Source organism: Oreochromis aureus, linkage group 22 (genome assembly GCF_013358895.1).
Source record: "Oreochromis aureus strain Israel breed Guangdong linkage group 22, ZZ_aureus, whole genome shotgun sequence".
NCBI lineage: Eukaryota > Metazoa > Chordata > Actinopteri > Cichliformes > Cichlidae > Oreochromis > Oreochromis aureus.
In genome coordinates this window covers 21,210,986-21,229,345 of record NC_052962.1, presented here as the reverse complement: position 1 = coordinate 21,229,345, position 18,360 = coordinate 21,210,986, and positions in this window count along the sequence as shown.

Sequence of the window (18,360 nt, the reverse complement as noted above, 5' to 3'; positions counted from 1 at the left end):
TTCAACCACCGGGAAACGCATCACAAATGGAAGTGTAATGAAAACTAAGAAAATAATGCAATGGTTCCTCATGTGAATTATCCAATGTCAACTTAAAAATCAGCCTGTACAGTGCATCAGTGTGTCCATCAAACTCACACGCACCGTAATCACCAACACAGTTGCATTTGGCCAATAAACACAGTGTGTAGTGAAGGCCCCAGAAAAGCTCAACATACTGGACAAACATCCTTCACACAGTTATTTTTCCAAGGTGCCAATACCTGCACTGTATATGCAAAATGACACAAGGAAATTATAGCGGGATCTCACAGCTGTGGAGTATTTTGTTACAAAGTCACATCTTTCATGCATGTACATGTAATGCAGTGAAAAACCATATTTTGCTTCTGTCAGTGCAATAAATAATCATGATCTCAAAACTGATCAAAACAATCATCATGCTCAGCCTTTACAAATGTAACGTGGTAGAAAAATATTGATATTCCAGTATAGCAAATTAAGTCTATAATAAAACACTCGTGCAAAATGTCAATAATTTTTTAAAAATTAAGTGCAATGCTCTCTAAATGAGTTCCCCAGCCACTTTGACTTACTTGTCACTACTACTTTTACTCTAGCTTCTCATGGTGGTGCTTATCAGATGAATGGAGGTTAAATAACCTGAAGTACCCTAATTTCAGAAGTTGGAACTCTGTGCAGGGGGCGGGCAGTGCCATTGACAGCCTGATGGCAACATTAAGTAAGGATCCTATAGTTGTTATTGATTACAAAACAAAGACTGGATGCTGTCGCCTGAGCTTTGTCTGTTGTTGACTCTGCAAAGCTCGAGATGCTGTGATATTATATCCTATTATAAAAAGGCTCAAAACCACTAACCTACTTCTAATCAAAGCACACAAAGAACCGGTCCACGAGAGGCACAAGTCCACTTTGAAACACACTGCACAGTTTACTATATTCTTAAATGTAAGCACTGTTGGATGAGCGATATCATTATACAGGTGCCTTGTTAAATGATTAAAATGAATTTGCTACAGCTCAAAACGAGAACAGGCCAGTGACAGTTGTTGCTGAAACTGGCAAAATGGTGACCTGCGAAACCTTTGCAGTTTTGGACTGCAATACATGTTAAATCACAGAATTCCAAATATAAATCAAAGCTATACAATTACACCTTTAGTAGTCACATTCCTCGGTGAGGCCTAATTAAACCTGATTGAGTTATTCACTCTGTAATCATCAGAGGAGCCTCAATTACCACCTCGAAACCCAACCTCTTCTCTGACTCTTTGATGAGAAAACTATTTGCTAAATAGCGAGCACCAGAGAAAGCTTCGACATCATCATAAAGGTGAAATATATCAAAGTCTGCCTCTTTCACAGGTGATCAGCGTTGATGGTAAATAATCCACATCGGGGATTTTTTTTTGTTTAAAAAATTAATTTGCTCTCCAGGAAAAAATAAACAGTAAACATACTAAATAAATAATTTTTTTTTCCTTTTCCATTCCTCACAGCTCTCTGTTAGACCCTCTCTTTTATATATATATATATTTTTATAAATGGACCCATGGGCAGTTGCATCTCCCAGACCTCATGCCATGCTGCTTTTGAACGCAAACCTGTGCGGATGGGCCTCGAACAGCTGTTTCATCTAGTCATCCAGGGCCTGACGAGATTTGACTGGTCCAGTCCCAAGTGAGTCCTGCATCTCAGCGGCTAGCCATCACCCTCCATAAACACACCGAGCCCAAACAACGTCAGATGTTGGCTTGCATTTAAACGATGGTCGTTCTGTGAAGGGAGGCGGGTGGCAACTGAGGGAGAAATAAACAAACTCAAAAAAATCAAGAGCTCATGAAGTGAAGCTAAAAAAGAAACAAATCTCAAGAGACTTCCTTTTTCCCTTTTTAAAAATCCGATTGCCGGTGAGGTTAAACTGAATTTGCAGACACACTGATGCCGTATCACTCTCTTCTCTTTCTGTATTTACGGGTAGACTTTTTTTCTTCCAGCCTTTATTGTTTGATTTAGCAGAGGAAATCTGTTGGGTGGAAATATTTATTATTTAGCACTAACACATGCTGAACATTAGATGACATAGAGTGGCAGTTGGCTTGATCCCATTATTGGCTTCATCCCGTGGTCACATATGCAGCCATGGTTAAAGGAAAGCATACCAGGGTTTGTTTATCAGAATATAAGTAAAACATATATCTAATCCTTACCAGGTTTTATTAGGTAAATATAACATGAGATGAAAAACAGCATGTGTTGTTATGGAGGAACACTCTTCTCCACAACATTGCTTCCATTGATTGAGGTTTGCAGGCATTTGTTTATGCACAGCTCTCTTAAGGTCCTGCTCGTTCCTACTTCGACTGGGTCATTACAACACCTTGATTCTTCATTCTTTCATTTATTCTGCATGAGATGAGTTTATAGCTGATATAATAATTGCAAGGTGCTCAGATCCTGTTGCTGCAAAACAAGCCTAGTCATCACCCCTCCACCACTGTGTTTGACAGTTCGTCTGAGGTGTTTGTGCTAATATGCTGAGTTTTGTTTTCTCCAAACACGGTGCTCTGTGGACATTGTTACAGAAGTCTTGTGGTTTGCTCAGATGGAACTTTGCAAAACTAAGCTGTGCTGCCAGGTTTATCTTTTTCTAATTCTACTAATAATGTTGAAACTTTTACATTTTAACATTTAACATGCTAACTGCAGGCTGTAGAGTCTGAGGTGTAGCTGAGGGTTCGTTTATTACTTTAATTTGTCTTCATGGATTTCTTCAGTATTTTCTTAGTATTTTGATTCTTTAGTTCTTGAGTTTCTATTTGTATTAGAGTTTATTTGATCCTTCAGCTTCTCCCTGCATCTCTTTGCCCTGGGTTAAATTCACTTGTGTTTTGTTTCTACTTATCCCTTCTTTTACTTTCTCTCACATGCATTTCCTGCACTTTTACTTCCTGGCTGTTGTTGTTTACCTTCTTAATGTTGTATAATGACGACTTTAACAGCGCTCGCTTCAAGGTTTTTACACTTCCACTGCATTTTGGCTAATTTCCCTTTAAATAATTAATAACACAGCGTAAAATTTCATGTTTTATTATTCGTCTAAGGATGTATTTACCTTGTTGTAAGTCCTGCTGAGGACCAGATTATTTTGTATTGCATTCTGATATCTAACCCTTAAAGTTTAAAGATGGTGTACTTTCTTTTTACCTGTTTTTTCTTTATTGTATTGTAGTATTGTATTGTAAGTTTATATATTGAAAAACAGTTCATAGCTGAAGTAACCAACGGTCTGTTTTCTGTTTTTGCCTTATTCACTTAACAGAATATCAAAGGCTTATTTTACTGATGTAAACAGACCAAAATGAGCATAAATGCATTACTATAAAACTATCCTGCTGAATAAAACAATACGAAAGGCTATTTTAGGCAGAATTGCCAAAAGAGCATTTAGGTTGTCCTACTCTACTTCTAAAATAAAAGACAATGGCTGGCTGGCTTTTAGTTATTTCTTGTATCAAATTGTGATATAATTGTTGGTTGATTTACTTTTTGATGTAACACAACAAGATAGACTAAAAGGATAGTTACTGCAATGGCACTCGTCAGTAGCAGACATCTGATATAGAATTTAGGTAGAGAAACAGTCAGATTGAAAAACTGGTGTTTGTTGCTGCAGTTACATTGACAGCCTCGTTTCACCTCTAAGACATGGAATATAATGGTGGCCGTTCATTTTGCACCTCTTTTTTATTTTCAAAGGAGAGCACGTAGTTGGTTGAATAAGTAAGTAATACCAATACCAGTCTTACTACAAGGACAGTAAAGCACTGCCTTAACACTACCATTCAGCTTTTATTTCAGTATAGCAATACTTAAGGGTGAAGCCAAGCCAGCTTCCGGGACTATCGTGCTCTAAATCTTAAACGCCGGCCTTTTTTGAAAGGAGGGGTAAAAAGAAAATTCCCAAGAGCTTGCAAGAAGGAGTTTAATTTCTATTCCCAGGCGCTGATTTATGTGATTTTTGAGGAAGTTTTGCTAAGCAGGCTAATGAGAAGCACAGTGCTGTTGAATGATTTAGTAGGGAGATGGAGCACATACTGAGAGAAAGTCTAGAGACGAATTCTCTTTTTATTCCCTAATTGGTGAGAGGAGGAAGGAGGTAGTTTTGCAATAAGAAAATGACAATTAATAGTGTGTTGCTTACTGTACTGGTGCTGCATGCTTCACAATTAGACACAAAACTGCAGCAGGGAATCATAACATGTCTTTTTAATGGCCTCAAGGATAAAATGTTTATTTTTAAAGAGATAAGCAAACCTTTATTGTCCTCTTCTGACAGGGGTGTTCTAAATGGGTACAAGAATTTCACATTTTGAATAAGACTAAATGCACTATAATACTGTTGTTTTGTATCATATCAGCACCAATAAGTGGGTGTGCTGCTATCAGTAACATGGAGCAGAAGATATCTACAGTACTGGAGGGCTGTTGCACTTTACATTTGGTAAAACCTCATATTCACCACTTATAAATGAATATTTAAGGAGAGCATGTGGATTTTTACGAGTCTATTTGAACATTTTTTGCCATGGCCATCTCGATGAATGTCGGTAAGGCATAGAGGACACAGGTGTTTAATTCAAAAATGGGATTTTATTGACCATAAAATATGAAAGATAATTAACAAAGCCAAAAACTTTAACAGGCAGACAATTAAAAGACATCAACTCAAGTATCAACTAACAAAACCTCAAACAAACAGAAGACAAACTGAGCTGCTGAAATGACACACGAGGAAACTTAAATACTGGCTTAGCTAAACCATATGACACACAAGGGGAAAACATAATGGCTGCCATATAAGCAACTAACACAAAACAGTTAACTCCGTTAAGTTAACACCCCCCAGGCAATGAAGCATGTGGTTCAGTCCAATGAGGATGTCAGCAGTACTTCAGATCCCCCAGCCCTTTGCCACACCTTTTGCCAACCAGGAAGTAGAAGCCAAACCCCCAGGTAACTCAAACAAAGAAAGATGTATTAATGTAACATAAAACAGAATTTTGACCTTGCAATGTTGATATGTGTGCACTGCATATAAACAATGTAAAGTGTGATTACACAATAGGTAAAATATATTTAAAGAAGTGACTGGAAAGTAAACTAAAGTGAAGCAAACTAGTGGTGAGGTGTGGAGCTTAGCATGGGTGGCTTGCCATCACAGTGAAATAGAAACAACATTGCTCTAACAAGGAGCTAGTTGGTTTGAAAGTAAATGGACTGCAGCTGGTTGAGGATGGATGCACACGTCACATTTGGCTTTTACCTGTGTTTCAGTTCTTTTAACGCAGGTTTTTGACTGTGACTAACAGGTAGTTTACTTTTTAACCCTGTTGGCTGTAGCCCAGTTGTAACAACTCCTACAGCTAGATTGTGCATTTTCAGTTGTGTATTTGAGATGACTCTGCGTTAGTCTCATAGGCAACAAAGGGATGGTTTTGTGGGAAAATCCCAGTAACGCAACAGTTTCTGAAATATTCAGACCAGCCTGTCTGGAACCAAAAACCATGACACATTTGAAGTCATTTAAATCACCTTTCTTCCCTTTTCTGATGCTTGGCTTTAACTTTAGCAGGTCATCTTGACCATTTCTATGTACCTAAGTGCATTGGGTTGCTGCCATGTGGCAGGTTGAACATTTTAACAAGCATCTGAAAAAGTATACCTAATTAAGTGGCCATATTTAGTGTTCTGCTTGTCTTTAATCATTACCACTGATAGTCTGTTTTTTAGTGGAATAGGGAAATTATTTCCCAAATATTACCGAGTAGGGTTTTTTGGGCTTCTTTTCATTTTAAATAAATGTTATTTAAATGTCAACCACAAAACAGCCAATCAGCAAATGTTAAATCCTAGATCTTAAAGTTTTATGCGCTCAACTTCTGCATAAAGAATTGATTAGTTACCATCTTAACACGAACAGTTACAAATTCTATTTAGATAAGTCAGTGGGATTTTTTTTGGTTTGATGATGCTAACCAAAAAAGCCACTCATTTGTTACATTGAAGTGTGCTAAAGTGCGCATTTGAAAATAAAATAGAAATCAAACCACAAACAGTTACGCGTTTGTTTGTTTTCCAATGAAACAAGTATTTGCATCAAATATCCAGAGTCCATGAACTCTGAACAGTTTCTTTTTGTTCAGTTTTGTTACTTATACTCAGTAGATGGGGGAAAGTGTGTTTTAGAACACAGCATGACAGAGAACAGGAAATGAAAATATTCTCTGATGGAAAATATTTGATATACATTTTGACAAGCGCACTCAAAGATTAAAGAAATAAAAGGTCCAGTTTTTCTAAGGAAAAAAAAAAATAATGAGAAAAAAATGGCAACTGAGGTCTTAATGGAAAAATACTGATTAGTGGGGGGGGGGGGGTAAGCAGATAACCTGATTTCTGCCATGTGATGCATACACGGGGAAATCTGACTTGTAGGTGCGTAAGAAGGGATACTCTCAAAACAGGTTTTGATTGTAAGTGGATTTGCTGTTCTTGTAAATACGAACTTTGACCCCTTACAAGTGTAGCGGAAGGAGGATTAGCCTCATGTTTATTCAGCAGGTGTAACAGCCTCTGGGACAAATCACGCTCAAGAATGGCTGTCGCCCCTGGAGACTGAGCGAAACACCTAAGGGTGTGGAGCTAAATATGGAAATTGCAAGACATGCTACAATATGCATATTCACTATTGTGCAGTTCTTCATAATAAAAGGAGCTCCTTGTCCACGTTGCAAACTGTACTGTCCGCTATTTACAAATACAGCTGTGCAGATTTGAAGCTACTGATATCTGAGGAATGAATATAAAAAAATCTCCAACTTGTGTCTTTGTTGAATTTCATGCTTTTCTGTTTTGCCCATATGCCTGCAGAGTGACTGAGAGCCATGTCTGTGTTTTGTGCCTGCCTACCACAATGCTCTGTTTGCTCAGGTTTGCTTAACTGCGGCTGAAGTTGTCACTGTTAATGTGGGTTTGTATTCAATCATCCTGTCAGCTTCTGAGAGGTGCGTGAGTGACAGATTTAAGAGGAAGACGAACTGGGGGCTAAATTCAAGGAGAGCGATTTCTTTCCAGTCAACGTAAGATCTCAGACAGATGGGTGTTAGCTGCCGAAAGTTAGACAACACCGTCTGGTCCAGTAAACGCATTGACAGTGATCAACAAAGAAGTGTTGTCTTACCTTTTTCTTTTTTAAAAAAAATCGTCTTCGGTCTCAAAGATCAACTGCTCGCCTCTCTGTTTTTTACTTGCATTCGTCAAATGTTCACTGTCTTTTTTGTGTGTGTCTGTGTAAAGCTGCTGAAGTAAATGAGATTTCCCAAAGAGCTATGTTCGCAGAGAAGCACTCAAAGTGATATTGACATGTTGTCAAGCCAGAGCCTCTCTCTAAGGACATCTTGGGTTGTTGACGGGCCTGAGCTGCGATCATGATTTTTTCCCCTTCTGCTGTTGAGTAATTTCAGCTTGTCTCCTAGAAATGATTTGATTCTCCTATTTTTAGTCCAAACTCCTATCTTCCTCAGTCAACTCAGTCAGAAGTTGTCTAGAAACACCTGCTATGAGGATCCTTGGAGATCACCTGTCTGCAATCTGGTCAATTGAGGGTTTCTTGATTGAGCTAGAAATGAGAATTATGATACTGGGATAAAGAGGAAAGTAAGATGAGACTTGTTGTTGTTTTAAAATCTGACTGGAAGATTGTTGAAAGATTTTGTGCTGTTCAGTGATCTTTAAGTGGAGTCCTTGTCTTTCTCCTGTAGGTGGATATCGAGTATCCTCTGTGGATCTGTCTTGGAGAATAGCAAAGCAGACTGAACATGTCCGACAAGGCTTTGAAACGCTAGGCCCAGAAATTAGGTTATCAGTCAAAATACAGGCAGCAGTTCCTCGAGGAACTCAAGCTGCTATTTAGAATACCTTTGTCATTCAGTCATTCAGTGATGTTCTGGAACATCAGTGGTTGGGATTGCACATTTAATACTACATATGTCTAGTTCTGCTTTTTTCCTTGATGCCTCATGTCAAACACTGGCTGTACCAATATCTAGATGCCATATAGTTCTGTTAATCATTATATTCTGTTGATCTTTCAACTCATGGTATGTGGAGCTGTTTCGATTGGAGCTGTTTGGCACATGTTGGCTTGTGGTTCAAGCAAAGTTAAGTTTTTACACACAGTACCTCAATAATTTCACATTTAAACCTGTGCTACGTGGCAGTATTACAGATTAAACCCTTTCCTATGTATTTATCAAGATTGTTCAACCTGAAGGTAAACATGTGTCTCGTTAAGCTCGTGTAAGTGGTTCAACCTAACTTTGTCACCGAAAATTAGGCTGGCAAGGTTGGTAGGACTGATCTGACCCAAAACAATGGACTGAAAGATGCTAACGTGCACCACAGAGCCAAAGGAACATATCAGAGTTAAGTGAAAACTCCCAGAGGTTTCACCACCACGATGGAGTCATTTAACAAATTTCCTTTCTTTGTTCATGTAAAGATATGAGTAGTGGGGATTTTAATCTAAAAGTGATTTTATGTGAAAAAGAGAACATGTTGTTAATTAGTTTTAAATGTATTTTTACGTTATCTCATCTACAACACCCTACAACCCTTTCGATAGAAGAACATGGCTTCATGGTGTGTGAATCGTCTGATAATGAAATGGGACATTTTTGCAGTATGAAAAAGACATATTGCCATCATGTCGCAGTTACCCTCAGGATGAAGATGCACAGTCAGAGCCCTGCAAGGTTGAATGGTCGAGGTCATCAGGCAGCTGGGTGACATATTGGTCTGATATTTGGCTCTTTGGGCACCTCGTGGGCCTTCACCCCCACATCTACTCATCCCTTCCTGAAGCACATGAGGCCAGACTAGCTCAGATGAGGAGCTCATGGCTGTTGACCATAAAAAGAACATCAGGGCAATGAGGCACAAAGAAACGAAGGGAAAGTGGAAGAAGAGTGTAGAATACAGAGGTGGATGAAGGTGGGGGAAAAAGAAAGGGAATCGAGGGTAAATTGGGTACACCTAAAGATGAAAATGCGAGAGCCTGATGAGAGCAAAGGATAGAATAAGAAGAAGGAAGATAAGTATATGGCACAGGGAGACAGGAGGAGAGAAAGAGAGATTGTGCACTTGGGCCAAATGGGAGCTACACTGCTCCAGCTGTGACCATAAAACAGCAGGTGGATGCCATCATTAGGTGTCGCAGATAAAGCTGTGTGGCTCTGTTGTTGCCAGGCACTCATCCACTCTAGAATCAAGCGTTTGTGCCATGACATAAAACATGACATTGGAAAGAAGAAGAAAAGCCAATTACACAACTTAAAAACAAAAAGTGCAGCGAGTACAGGCTATGTATATGAAGACTTTGAGAAATAATTGACTTATTTTTGGCCGCTGTGTCAAAACGGAGCTTGATCTTGCTTCTTCATTGGAAACTACATGTTTTATATTAAAGTAGACTGAACATTTTGGGAGTTTTGTTATAATACTACATGAATTAAACAGTGTATGTAGACACCCTATATCAGTTTCATTGTTTGTGCTTTAATCAAATTGAAGAAATTATATTATTTCTTGAAACACCCTTCAGTCGTGTTCCAACTTATCAGCATTTTACAAAACCACTTGATCCTATTTTAATTAGGACTGCTGTAATCTAATTATGTGAAATGTTTGCAAGATGGTGCACCCCACCCACCTTCGTCTGCTCTTGTTTTTTCTTCCATGTAAGATGGTGCAAGAGATTGGAATTTCGCTGGAAGTGTACCTAAGAGCTGTCATCTGGGATGATAGTTTGATGGCAGATGAGAGGTGCCATTGCAGCACCCTCCAGGTGCCCTCAGGGCTAAATGGATGGCTGCAACATGGCACTTTCAGAGGGTGCTTCTTCACTCTGATTTGTCTTCACTAGCTGTGTTTTCCCCGGCATTAGCAGACATGTCTATTTGGAATGCATCATTCTTTCTATGCTTGCACTAACCTCAAAGATACGGCATAGTATTCATAGTCTAACTACAGCATACTGATAGTACATCAAGGTAATCATTGACCATAGTTACTGTGTTTAGTATTAACGGCTTAAAAGTCAATACAATAGCTCCTCATTCTTATTTAGATCGATGACTGACATGCTTGAAATCACTGAACTCTTAAATCCTTAACGAGAGATGGTTCCCAACTCAACTTCTTTGCTCTTGTTTTTGTTTTTGCTCTCTTTTATGAATACAATATATTCATTCAATTAACTGTTGTAGACAGAAGAAACTTGTTAAATTGAAATATAGTCAATCAGTGCTAACAACCACTCACTGAGAATCGCTGTGATGTGGATGATCTTCCTGATTCTGTTGTTTTGACTGCAGCAGCTCACGATGCATCTTTTGAGTTTTTGATTGGTCTTTCACTGGAGTTCAGTCTTTTTCCCTCAGTGGCCTCAGCGGGGAGCGAAGTGGTGTGTGGAAGCATGTCATCCCCTGATTTCCTTTTAAAAAGCCGACCCTGATGCTTTTAAATACATCATCAAGGCAATGGGCTGTCCAAGTCGGTTACAAGTTAACCAAATAAACACTGACAATGAAATTAATAATGCATATTGTTTGCGAATGCCTCAGCTGGATGATTTGACTGATGTATGCAAAGATGGTAATTTATTGAAAGTAAATTCATGTAATTGTGCAGCGGAACTTGATGAAGCAAAAGAAGGTGTCAGCACGGCTTCCATCATCATCAGAAGAAAGAAATCATTAAAGAGCAAAAACAAATCCAACTTCAAAGGACGGTGCAGAACAAACACTTATTTTATGGATGTGTTTCATTTAGACCAAAGTTCAGAACGGCTGTTATGGTAAATATGTCAGATTTGTTGTTAGTTGTTTGTGGATGTGATAGTTTTGGTTTATTTATTTTTCTCACAGTCCACAGGGATATAAATGCTCACTCTGCACATATCAAAGAAGTCAGTGTAAATTTGATTTGAAGATCAGGGGAAACAAGAGCTAAAATGTAGTTGTCATTGTCGAGACACATTTCCACAACGAGAAGCTCCAGTGGCAAGACAATCACAGCGCCCGACTTGGTTAAGATAGTTTACATCTTCGCTAGTCTCTTTAATAATCATCATGTCAGCAAAATGTGTAAGAATTATGCATTTTGCTTGCTACATTTAAGTAGGACAACTGCCAAACAAATTTCCTACTGCTATGAGCTATTTAAAAGAATAGTTGTGGTGCATTTCAGTGGAGCTTTGGTAATATAATCTGGACCAGATTTGTTGACCCGAGTGACCCGTGCTTGCTAGATTTCATAAGACCGTCTTGATTCCATGACGATATCCTCAGTATGTGAGCCCTCAGCATGAGAACAGGCAGACAGTCATGAGTTTACCGGATCCGTATTCTCTTCTAAAGCTTTGGAGCTGTGTTGCAATATGAGAAGGAAAATACATTTGAGTTGTGTCTAGGTCCTGTAATTTAATATACTACCTTTCAAGACAGAATCAGTATGATGGATGAGTTATAACAAGTAGAAGACCAACATTTTTCTCTTCAAAACTGAAACACTGAACTGGGTCCCAAATGGCCAAGCCCAGAGCTTTTGTACATCTAATCCGTCTCCGACTGCCACGTTCTTAGGATTTCCTGCTTTATGTACTCTATTTTTCATAATGCTGCATGCACTGTAACAAAATACAGTAAACTGAAAATTTTAAAGCCTCAGTCACACAAGCCTAGGGAAAAATGCAGATTCACTGACTGGTTGCCGAGCGGTTGCTGGACCCCAACCGGTCGCCCCTCCTTGAGCCTGGTTCTGCTGGAGGTTTCTTCCTGTTAAAAGGGAGTTTTTCCTTCCCACTGTCGCCAAAGTGCTTGCTCATAGGGGGTCACATGATTGTTGGGTTTTTCTCTGTATCTATTATTGTAGGGTCTACCTTACAATATAAAGCACCTTATGGTGGCTGTTGTTGTGATTTGGCGCTGTATAAATAAAACTGAATTGAATTGGACGTTTTTTCACTGTTGCTAGGTGAAATTAGTCATTAAGATGCTGCTGCACTAAAAGATTTGCACAGAAGTTGCCAATTTGTCTGCAAATATTTGCCAACTACTTGCTGAGTGGTAAACGTGGCAACATGAGTAATGTTTGGCTTCATTGTAAAGGTTTTGCTACTGCAACCAGAATATTTCAAAACGCGCAACTATTTCTGTGATGGTGATTGCTTCATTTCCGCTTTGTCACAACTCCTCAGTGACAAGTGTGTAGACAAGTCAGCATTTTGCATGCCACTTAAGGAAAATTGCAGCAATCTGACACTAGTTTCACAACTGCTAGCAACCTCTTGGCAGTCAGTGTAACCATCTTTCCCTTGGTAGTAGCCACAGACATTTCAATGTTAGTCAGTTAGCAAAATAACCTCAAATTATGAAGATGCGGAGTCTTTAGGTTCGGGACAACATTTTTGGTTATAGAAAGCAACCCATGTAAGTAGCAAAAGAGGACACATTCAATGAACAGCAATTATAAAGCCAATGGCTAACATCGAGAATTATTTAAATTTGTGAACACTCACTGTGGATGAAACAGGATTTTTTTTTTTATCTGACAACAGGTAACTGGACAAGTATATTCGCTATGCTATTTAATTATTTTACAGTTTTTAATTAATATTTTGGAAAAACTATGGAAAGCCACGTATAACCTGGCTTGCATCCGCCTGTGGTAATAAGCCTTTCTGATCGTGTGTGTTATTTCCTTGAAGGTTATAAATGAGTCTTTAAATACTCGACAGAAATTGAAAAAGAACTTTGTTCATCTCTGCTTCTACATCAGAATGGCCTACTTTTGCAAGGGTCTGTCAGACAGAATTTGACAATTTCTGTTGACTATGAATAAAGTATCCCATATGTTCTGGACACATATTATCCATGCATTATTAAAAGCGATTTTCTGTGTCAGCCATTAATTAAAGCTTGTTAAAACGCAATAAAACAATGAGATGTTGGACATGATTAAAGAAACTGTAGTTTGCTGAAATCATATAAAGAGTAATGAGATAAGAGAATAAATTATTGTCAGTCAGTGTCTTTTACATTCTTTGTTGGTACTGGCGAGAGAGCTACTTCTGATTGAAGGAGTCTTTGTTGTAACTAATTTGAATATTTGAATTGTTTGTATATTAAACGTTCTGGCATGTAAAAGCTCACGGTGGTGCTGTATGACTGTGATGTCTGTGTCTGAATGTTGAGGGCACCCTTAACAGACGTATGCTGACGTCTCTCTTTGTCATCCACTATCTCATCATATTCTCCAAGTTACCGTGTTGCAGAATGAAGGGGAACAGGATCAAGGGCCCAAATGCAGAAACACACCTAGCAGGCAGTAGCAGTTGACTGATTTTAATTATGACCAAATGAAGCTTATAAGTAGACATGCACAGGATAGGTGGAATACAAAGACAGGAAGAGAGAAAGGTGGGAAACTGAGTTCATTTATAAGGGACCTGAGAAGGCATTAAAATCTGAGGGCATCTGTTGGGCAGAAAGGGAAAATTACTCACTATGTTTACAGCGCAGCGTAATTTACTAATTAGAACAAAAATAGAGTTTCGGGATACCACGACATCATAGATTTTGTGATAAGCACCAATACCGGTAGAGTTGCACAATTTACAATAACAATTTAATGCCATGATAAAAAAAAAAGAATTAAAAAACAGCAACAAAAACAACCCACTCATATACAAAATGATTAACCTACATACATTTAAACTCCATTATTACAAACATGCTGTCACACCTGCTGCACTAGTCACCATCTTCCAAGTGTAGTTTCTCCTTTGCTTGTGGGTTTTCGTCTTTTTCTTTAGCGTCTAAGGACAGAGTAGAACACTTGTAACCGTATGGATACATATATGCATGTTGCCTACTGTATGGTACTTTAAAAAAACAACAGCAAAAAACAAATTTTCACATTTTTCCCCCGACATGCATCTTCTCCACAGATGTCAACACGCAGTGCATGTAGGAACACAACTTTTGAATTTTACTGTGCATTTTTTTACTCTGAAAGATTTAAACTATACCACTTGCTCCTCTAAACCGGAGCTGATATAGCTTTAAAAAAAACTGCTTTTTGAGCAGTTTGTTTTACAGCTACAAAAGAACAAAACAAAAAAAGCACTGACAAAAATTGAGAGCGTACCTAATGACACACTGTGGAATTACTTGGTTGGATGTGTGGAATTTGCTTGCTTGGAATTTGGATGAACTGGTTTGAAAATCCGAAGCCTGTGCTCCTCGGTCAGATGAAGAATTGGAAAAGGTAGAGTGAAATCTCTCATCAGTTATTCTTCTCTGTCTTTTGGCATATTAATTTGATTTCAAACCGCCAAACATGGTGTCATGGTTTTCTGACAGGGCCTTGGGAGAGAGTTTATCTCATCATTAATTAAGTATCATATTTCCCTACATGCTGCCTGTGCTTAATTAGGAAGAGGGGGTCATTTGGGAGGGCTTATTAACTGGAACAAATTTGTTAAAGGAAGGAGACCGAGACAGATAAAGAGAGGGAGAGAGAGTGAGGGGAGAGGGGCGCCTCTGGGTTCAGTCGTCGCTGACAAGGCTTGGCTTCCGTGATTGATAACTGCACCAGTCACCGCTCGAGTCAAACTGGGAGAGATGAAGGAGTAACTGGGGAAGAAACGGAGGGGAAGAGAGGAAATCTAGGGGGAAGGCAAAGGCAAAGGGGTGGGGGGCTGGGAGGAAATGATTGGAGACATATGCTAGCTCTCAAGCAAGATAGAGTTAGACAGAGAGGAGGGAGATGTAGGACGAAGAGGGAGGGACACTGAGATATGAAAACAAAGAGAGAAACGGAGAGAAGGCGATGCTGGGAGACGAGATTGATTGCAGCGCTGGGCCACGTCACAGAAGCTTTATTTATCGTATCCCAACCTCGCCGCTATTCACCTGGTATTTTTAGAATGCTAGTTGTGATGGAAATTGGAAAAAATGTTAAGTGCACTGTTTGAGCGTGTCGCATTCTCAACTCCAATCGAGTCTATTCTGCATGCGTGCTAAAAGCCAATACGGCAACGGTGTCAGATTCACGGGTGACACTGTTTCCCATTTCCCTAATTCGCTCCGACAGAATGGGTTTGGCCAGGCCAGTAAAACAACAGATGTTTTGCTCAAATGTGACAAGCGGATTGCCAGAAATTCCCAGTGGCGGTGCATGTGTTTGGAGCTGACCTAGCACAAGTTTTAGCAAACTGGGAACAGCGGGGGATGATGAGACTTTTGGGCACAACAGTGGCAGGACATCAAAAATTTAAGCCAAACCAAAAATAGCTGAAGCTTTATTTTATATGGTGTCTTATTGTTGAGTTTCAACAACATACACCTAATTCATGACTCATCCCAGAGTATTCTGTCTCTTAGCTGCTTAATTAGAAACTGTAGGTGGTGCAGTCTACCAGCCTTGGGTTGACGGGAGATGTATGTCGTGCTGAGGGATTGATGCATGGAATATATAAAAGACACAGTAGTTAATGACTGAACCATGATGATGATGGAGTAAAAAAATATTAGTAAGAACAAATCATTGCAATCATTATAGTGAAACATCTTTGCATTGCACTTTCAGAGACTGGTAGGGCCTTCTTTTATTTTCGCAGACCTATCATCCCACGGTTGAGTTGTGGTTAAGCCCGTTTTTACTGTGATCCCACCTTCTTGCATATCTGTGGAGAGTGGTGTGTATGTTTAGCGCCACAGTGTCTCATTTGATTCATATTCTATACAGGCATAAGAAAATACAACACAGACACCAGAAAATTGCTAGTTGCTCAAATCATGACAAAATGTTTCATATGTAATTCATTATTAGCAAGCATCCAGTTTCATGTAATTATTCCGCATAGCCCACTTGAATGTCTCTGTTAAATGTTTACAGCATGATTCTTAGTTTTTTGTGACAAAAATTTCCCTTTAATCCAGTTTGTAGTTAAAAATGCTACCTTGTGAAAAAGATCTATTTAGTCCTGTGAAAGACAAAGTACAAGTAAGAAGGTAAGTAACAGCCAAGTGCTGGGTATCAAATGCACTTGATTAACTGAACCACCTCTATAAACGCAGAAGTTTATCCACTTTTTCTTGTGTACAATATTCAGTTGCTTGTTAACTTAATCTCCAAAATTGAAAGGATAGAACGTCCTCATACCAAGGTGAGACTAATGCTCAGAGAAATAAAAAAAGAAAAATACTTCCCAAAAAAACAAGAGCTACAGAAGCTACAGGCCTCAGTTAGTGTGTTAAATGTTAAAATTCATGATGCTACAATGAGGAAAAAGCAAACTGAAAAGGATGGCTTTTTGTAACAGTTACCATAAGAAACTCTTACCTCTAAAAAAAAAACATGGCAGCAAATATGCATCTGAAAAAGTCACAAGACTTCTGGAACAAAGTCATTTGAACAGATGAGACAAGTGGAGCCGTTTTGCCAGAATGTGCTGTGCCATGTTTGGTGAAAACCAAACGTAGCATATCAGCACAAACACCTCGGTCACAGTAGTGATGGGATGATGGTTTAGGCTTGCCACAGGACTTTTCAGTCAAAAGTCACATGTGAGGCGATCTGCCCGACAGCTAAAGCTTGGCTTAAACTGAAATTTAACTGGACTGTGATCCCAAGCGAATCTAAACCAGTCTGAAAAAGAAAAGAATAAAGTTGTTACAAGGTCTAGACCTCAACATCACTGAAAGCTGTGGCAGGATCTTATAAGAGCGGTGCATAAAGAAGTGCCCAGAATTCCCCCACAGTGCTGTGGAAACTTGGTAAAGTCATACATAGCAATTACTAATGATCATTAATTGCTATTGTTATTGATTATTAATGGTTGCTAAAGGTGGTTCTATAAGCGACTGAATCATGGGGCACACTTTGTTTTTCACAGGACAAAGAAACCTATGTAAACTGTCATTTTCACATGACTATTAATGTTGGCGTTCTTAGTATACATTATGTAGAAAAGGGTTTTTTTCCCACAAAGGGATTTTTTTTTTTCACTTCATTCATAGACATGTGTATGAATAGAAACCAGTCGTTCAATGTACTTTTGTCTCCTTTTCAAAAGAAAATAAAGCAAGAAAATCTATGCCAATAACCAGCGCAACACATTCTGGCCTATTGGAGAAAAACAAACTTTATTGGTCTGAGCAACATTTTCATGTAGCTTCACTGCAAACTTCTGAGAGCCATTAAATGTTGAGTGGACTGTCTTTGAAGGCAGGGGCAAATGCTGCTTCATTGATTGACAGGGTTGGCCTTGCCTTAATAGAACATAATTGGGCAATTTTGAAGGGTCTCTGAGAAATGACCAAATAATAACACATGACTTGTCTTGAGACTTGTTTTCTCAGATAATTGTGCAAAAAGCATCTGGCACACCATTAGTTCCATTTTCACATTAGAATAATAATCCTTTTGAACTAATAAACTCACTCAAATGTCTGTACTTGGGTGGCGAGGGCTGCGAAAAAAGTAAATACTGTATGCTCCACAAAGAAAGTGGGGAGAAAAGGGATTTTAGGGAGGTAGAAGCGAGATAACAAGATGTAGACTTCTTCATTGTGACAAAAATTACATTTTCACCCTTCACACTTCACAAGCGTTTTACCCATCAATTCAAACATGGTTTTTCAAATCACAATAGCAGAATATGCACAAAAAAACTCATTGAAAACACTTGTCATCGTGACTCCTCTCCTTTGGTGTTTCTAAATGTCACAGCATTAATGAAAGTCAATTCTGAGAGATTACACTAAATTAAAATATAGCACAAGACCTAAAAAATCCATCATCATGATGAATCAGTCTTTTCTGGTGTTTTTTCAATTACCAATGCTAATTGAGCTGCAGATGAATTTTCCTGCAAGTGCCGAAGAATGTTCGCTAAAAAAAAAAGTAAAAGAAAAAAAAAGGGTCTTGTGCTTTGCCCTGCCTTCATACCTTTAATGTGTAGAACAATAATGTTTCCCCTGGGGGTTGTTATTGTTTTGGTCTTTGTAGCAATGAGAGATTGCACCAATATCATGTCTCAAATTAAAGGATAATTAAAAAAATGTTCTTTCAAAGTTATTGCCGTCCATAAAACTTTGATTAGGCAAACATTAGCCACATTAGGGCTTAATGGCCATTGCCCCTGTGATTACCGTCAACAATTTTATGTACTGCACAAAGCATATGAGCAAATGAATAATTAAGGATGGA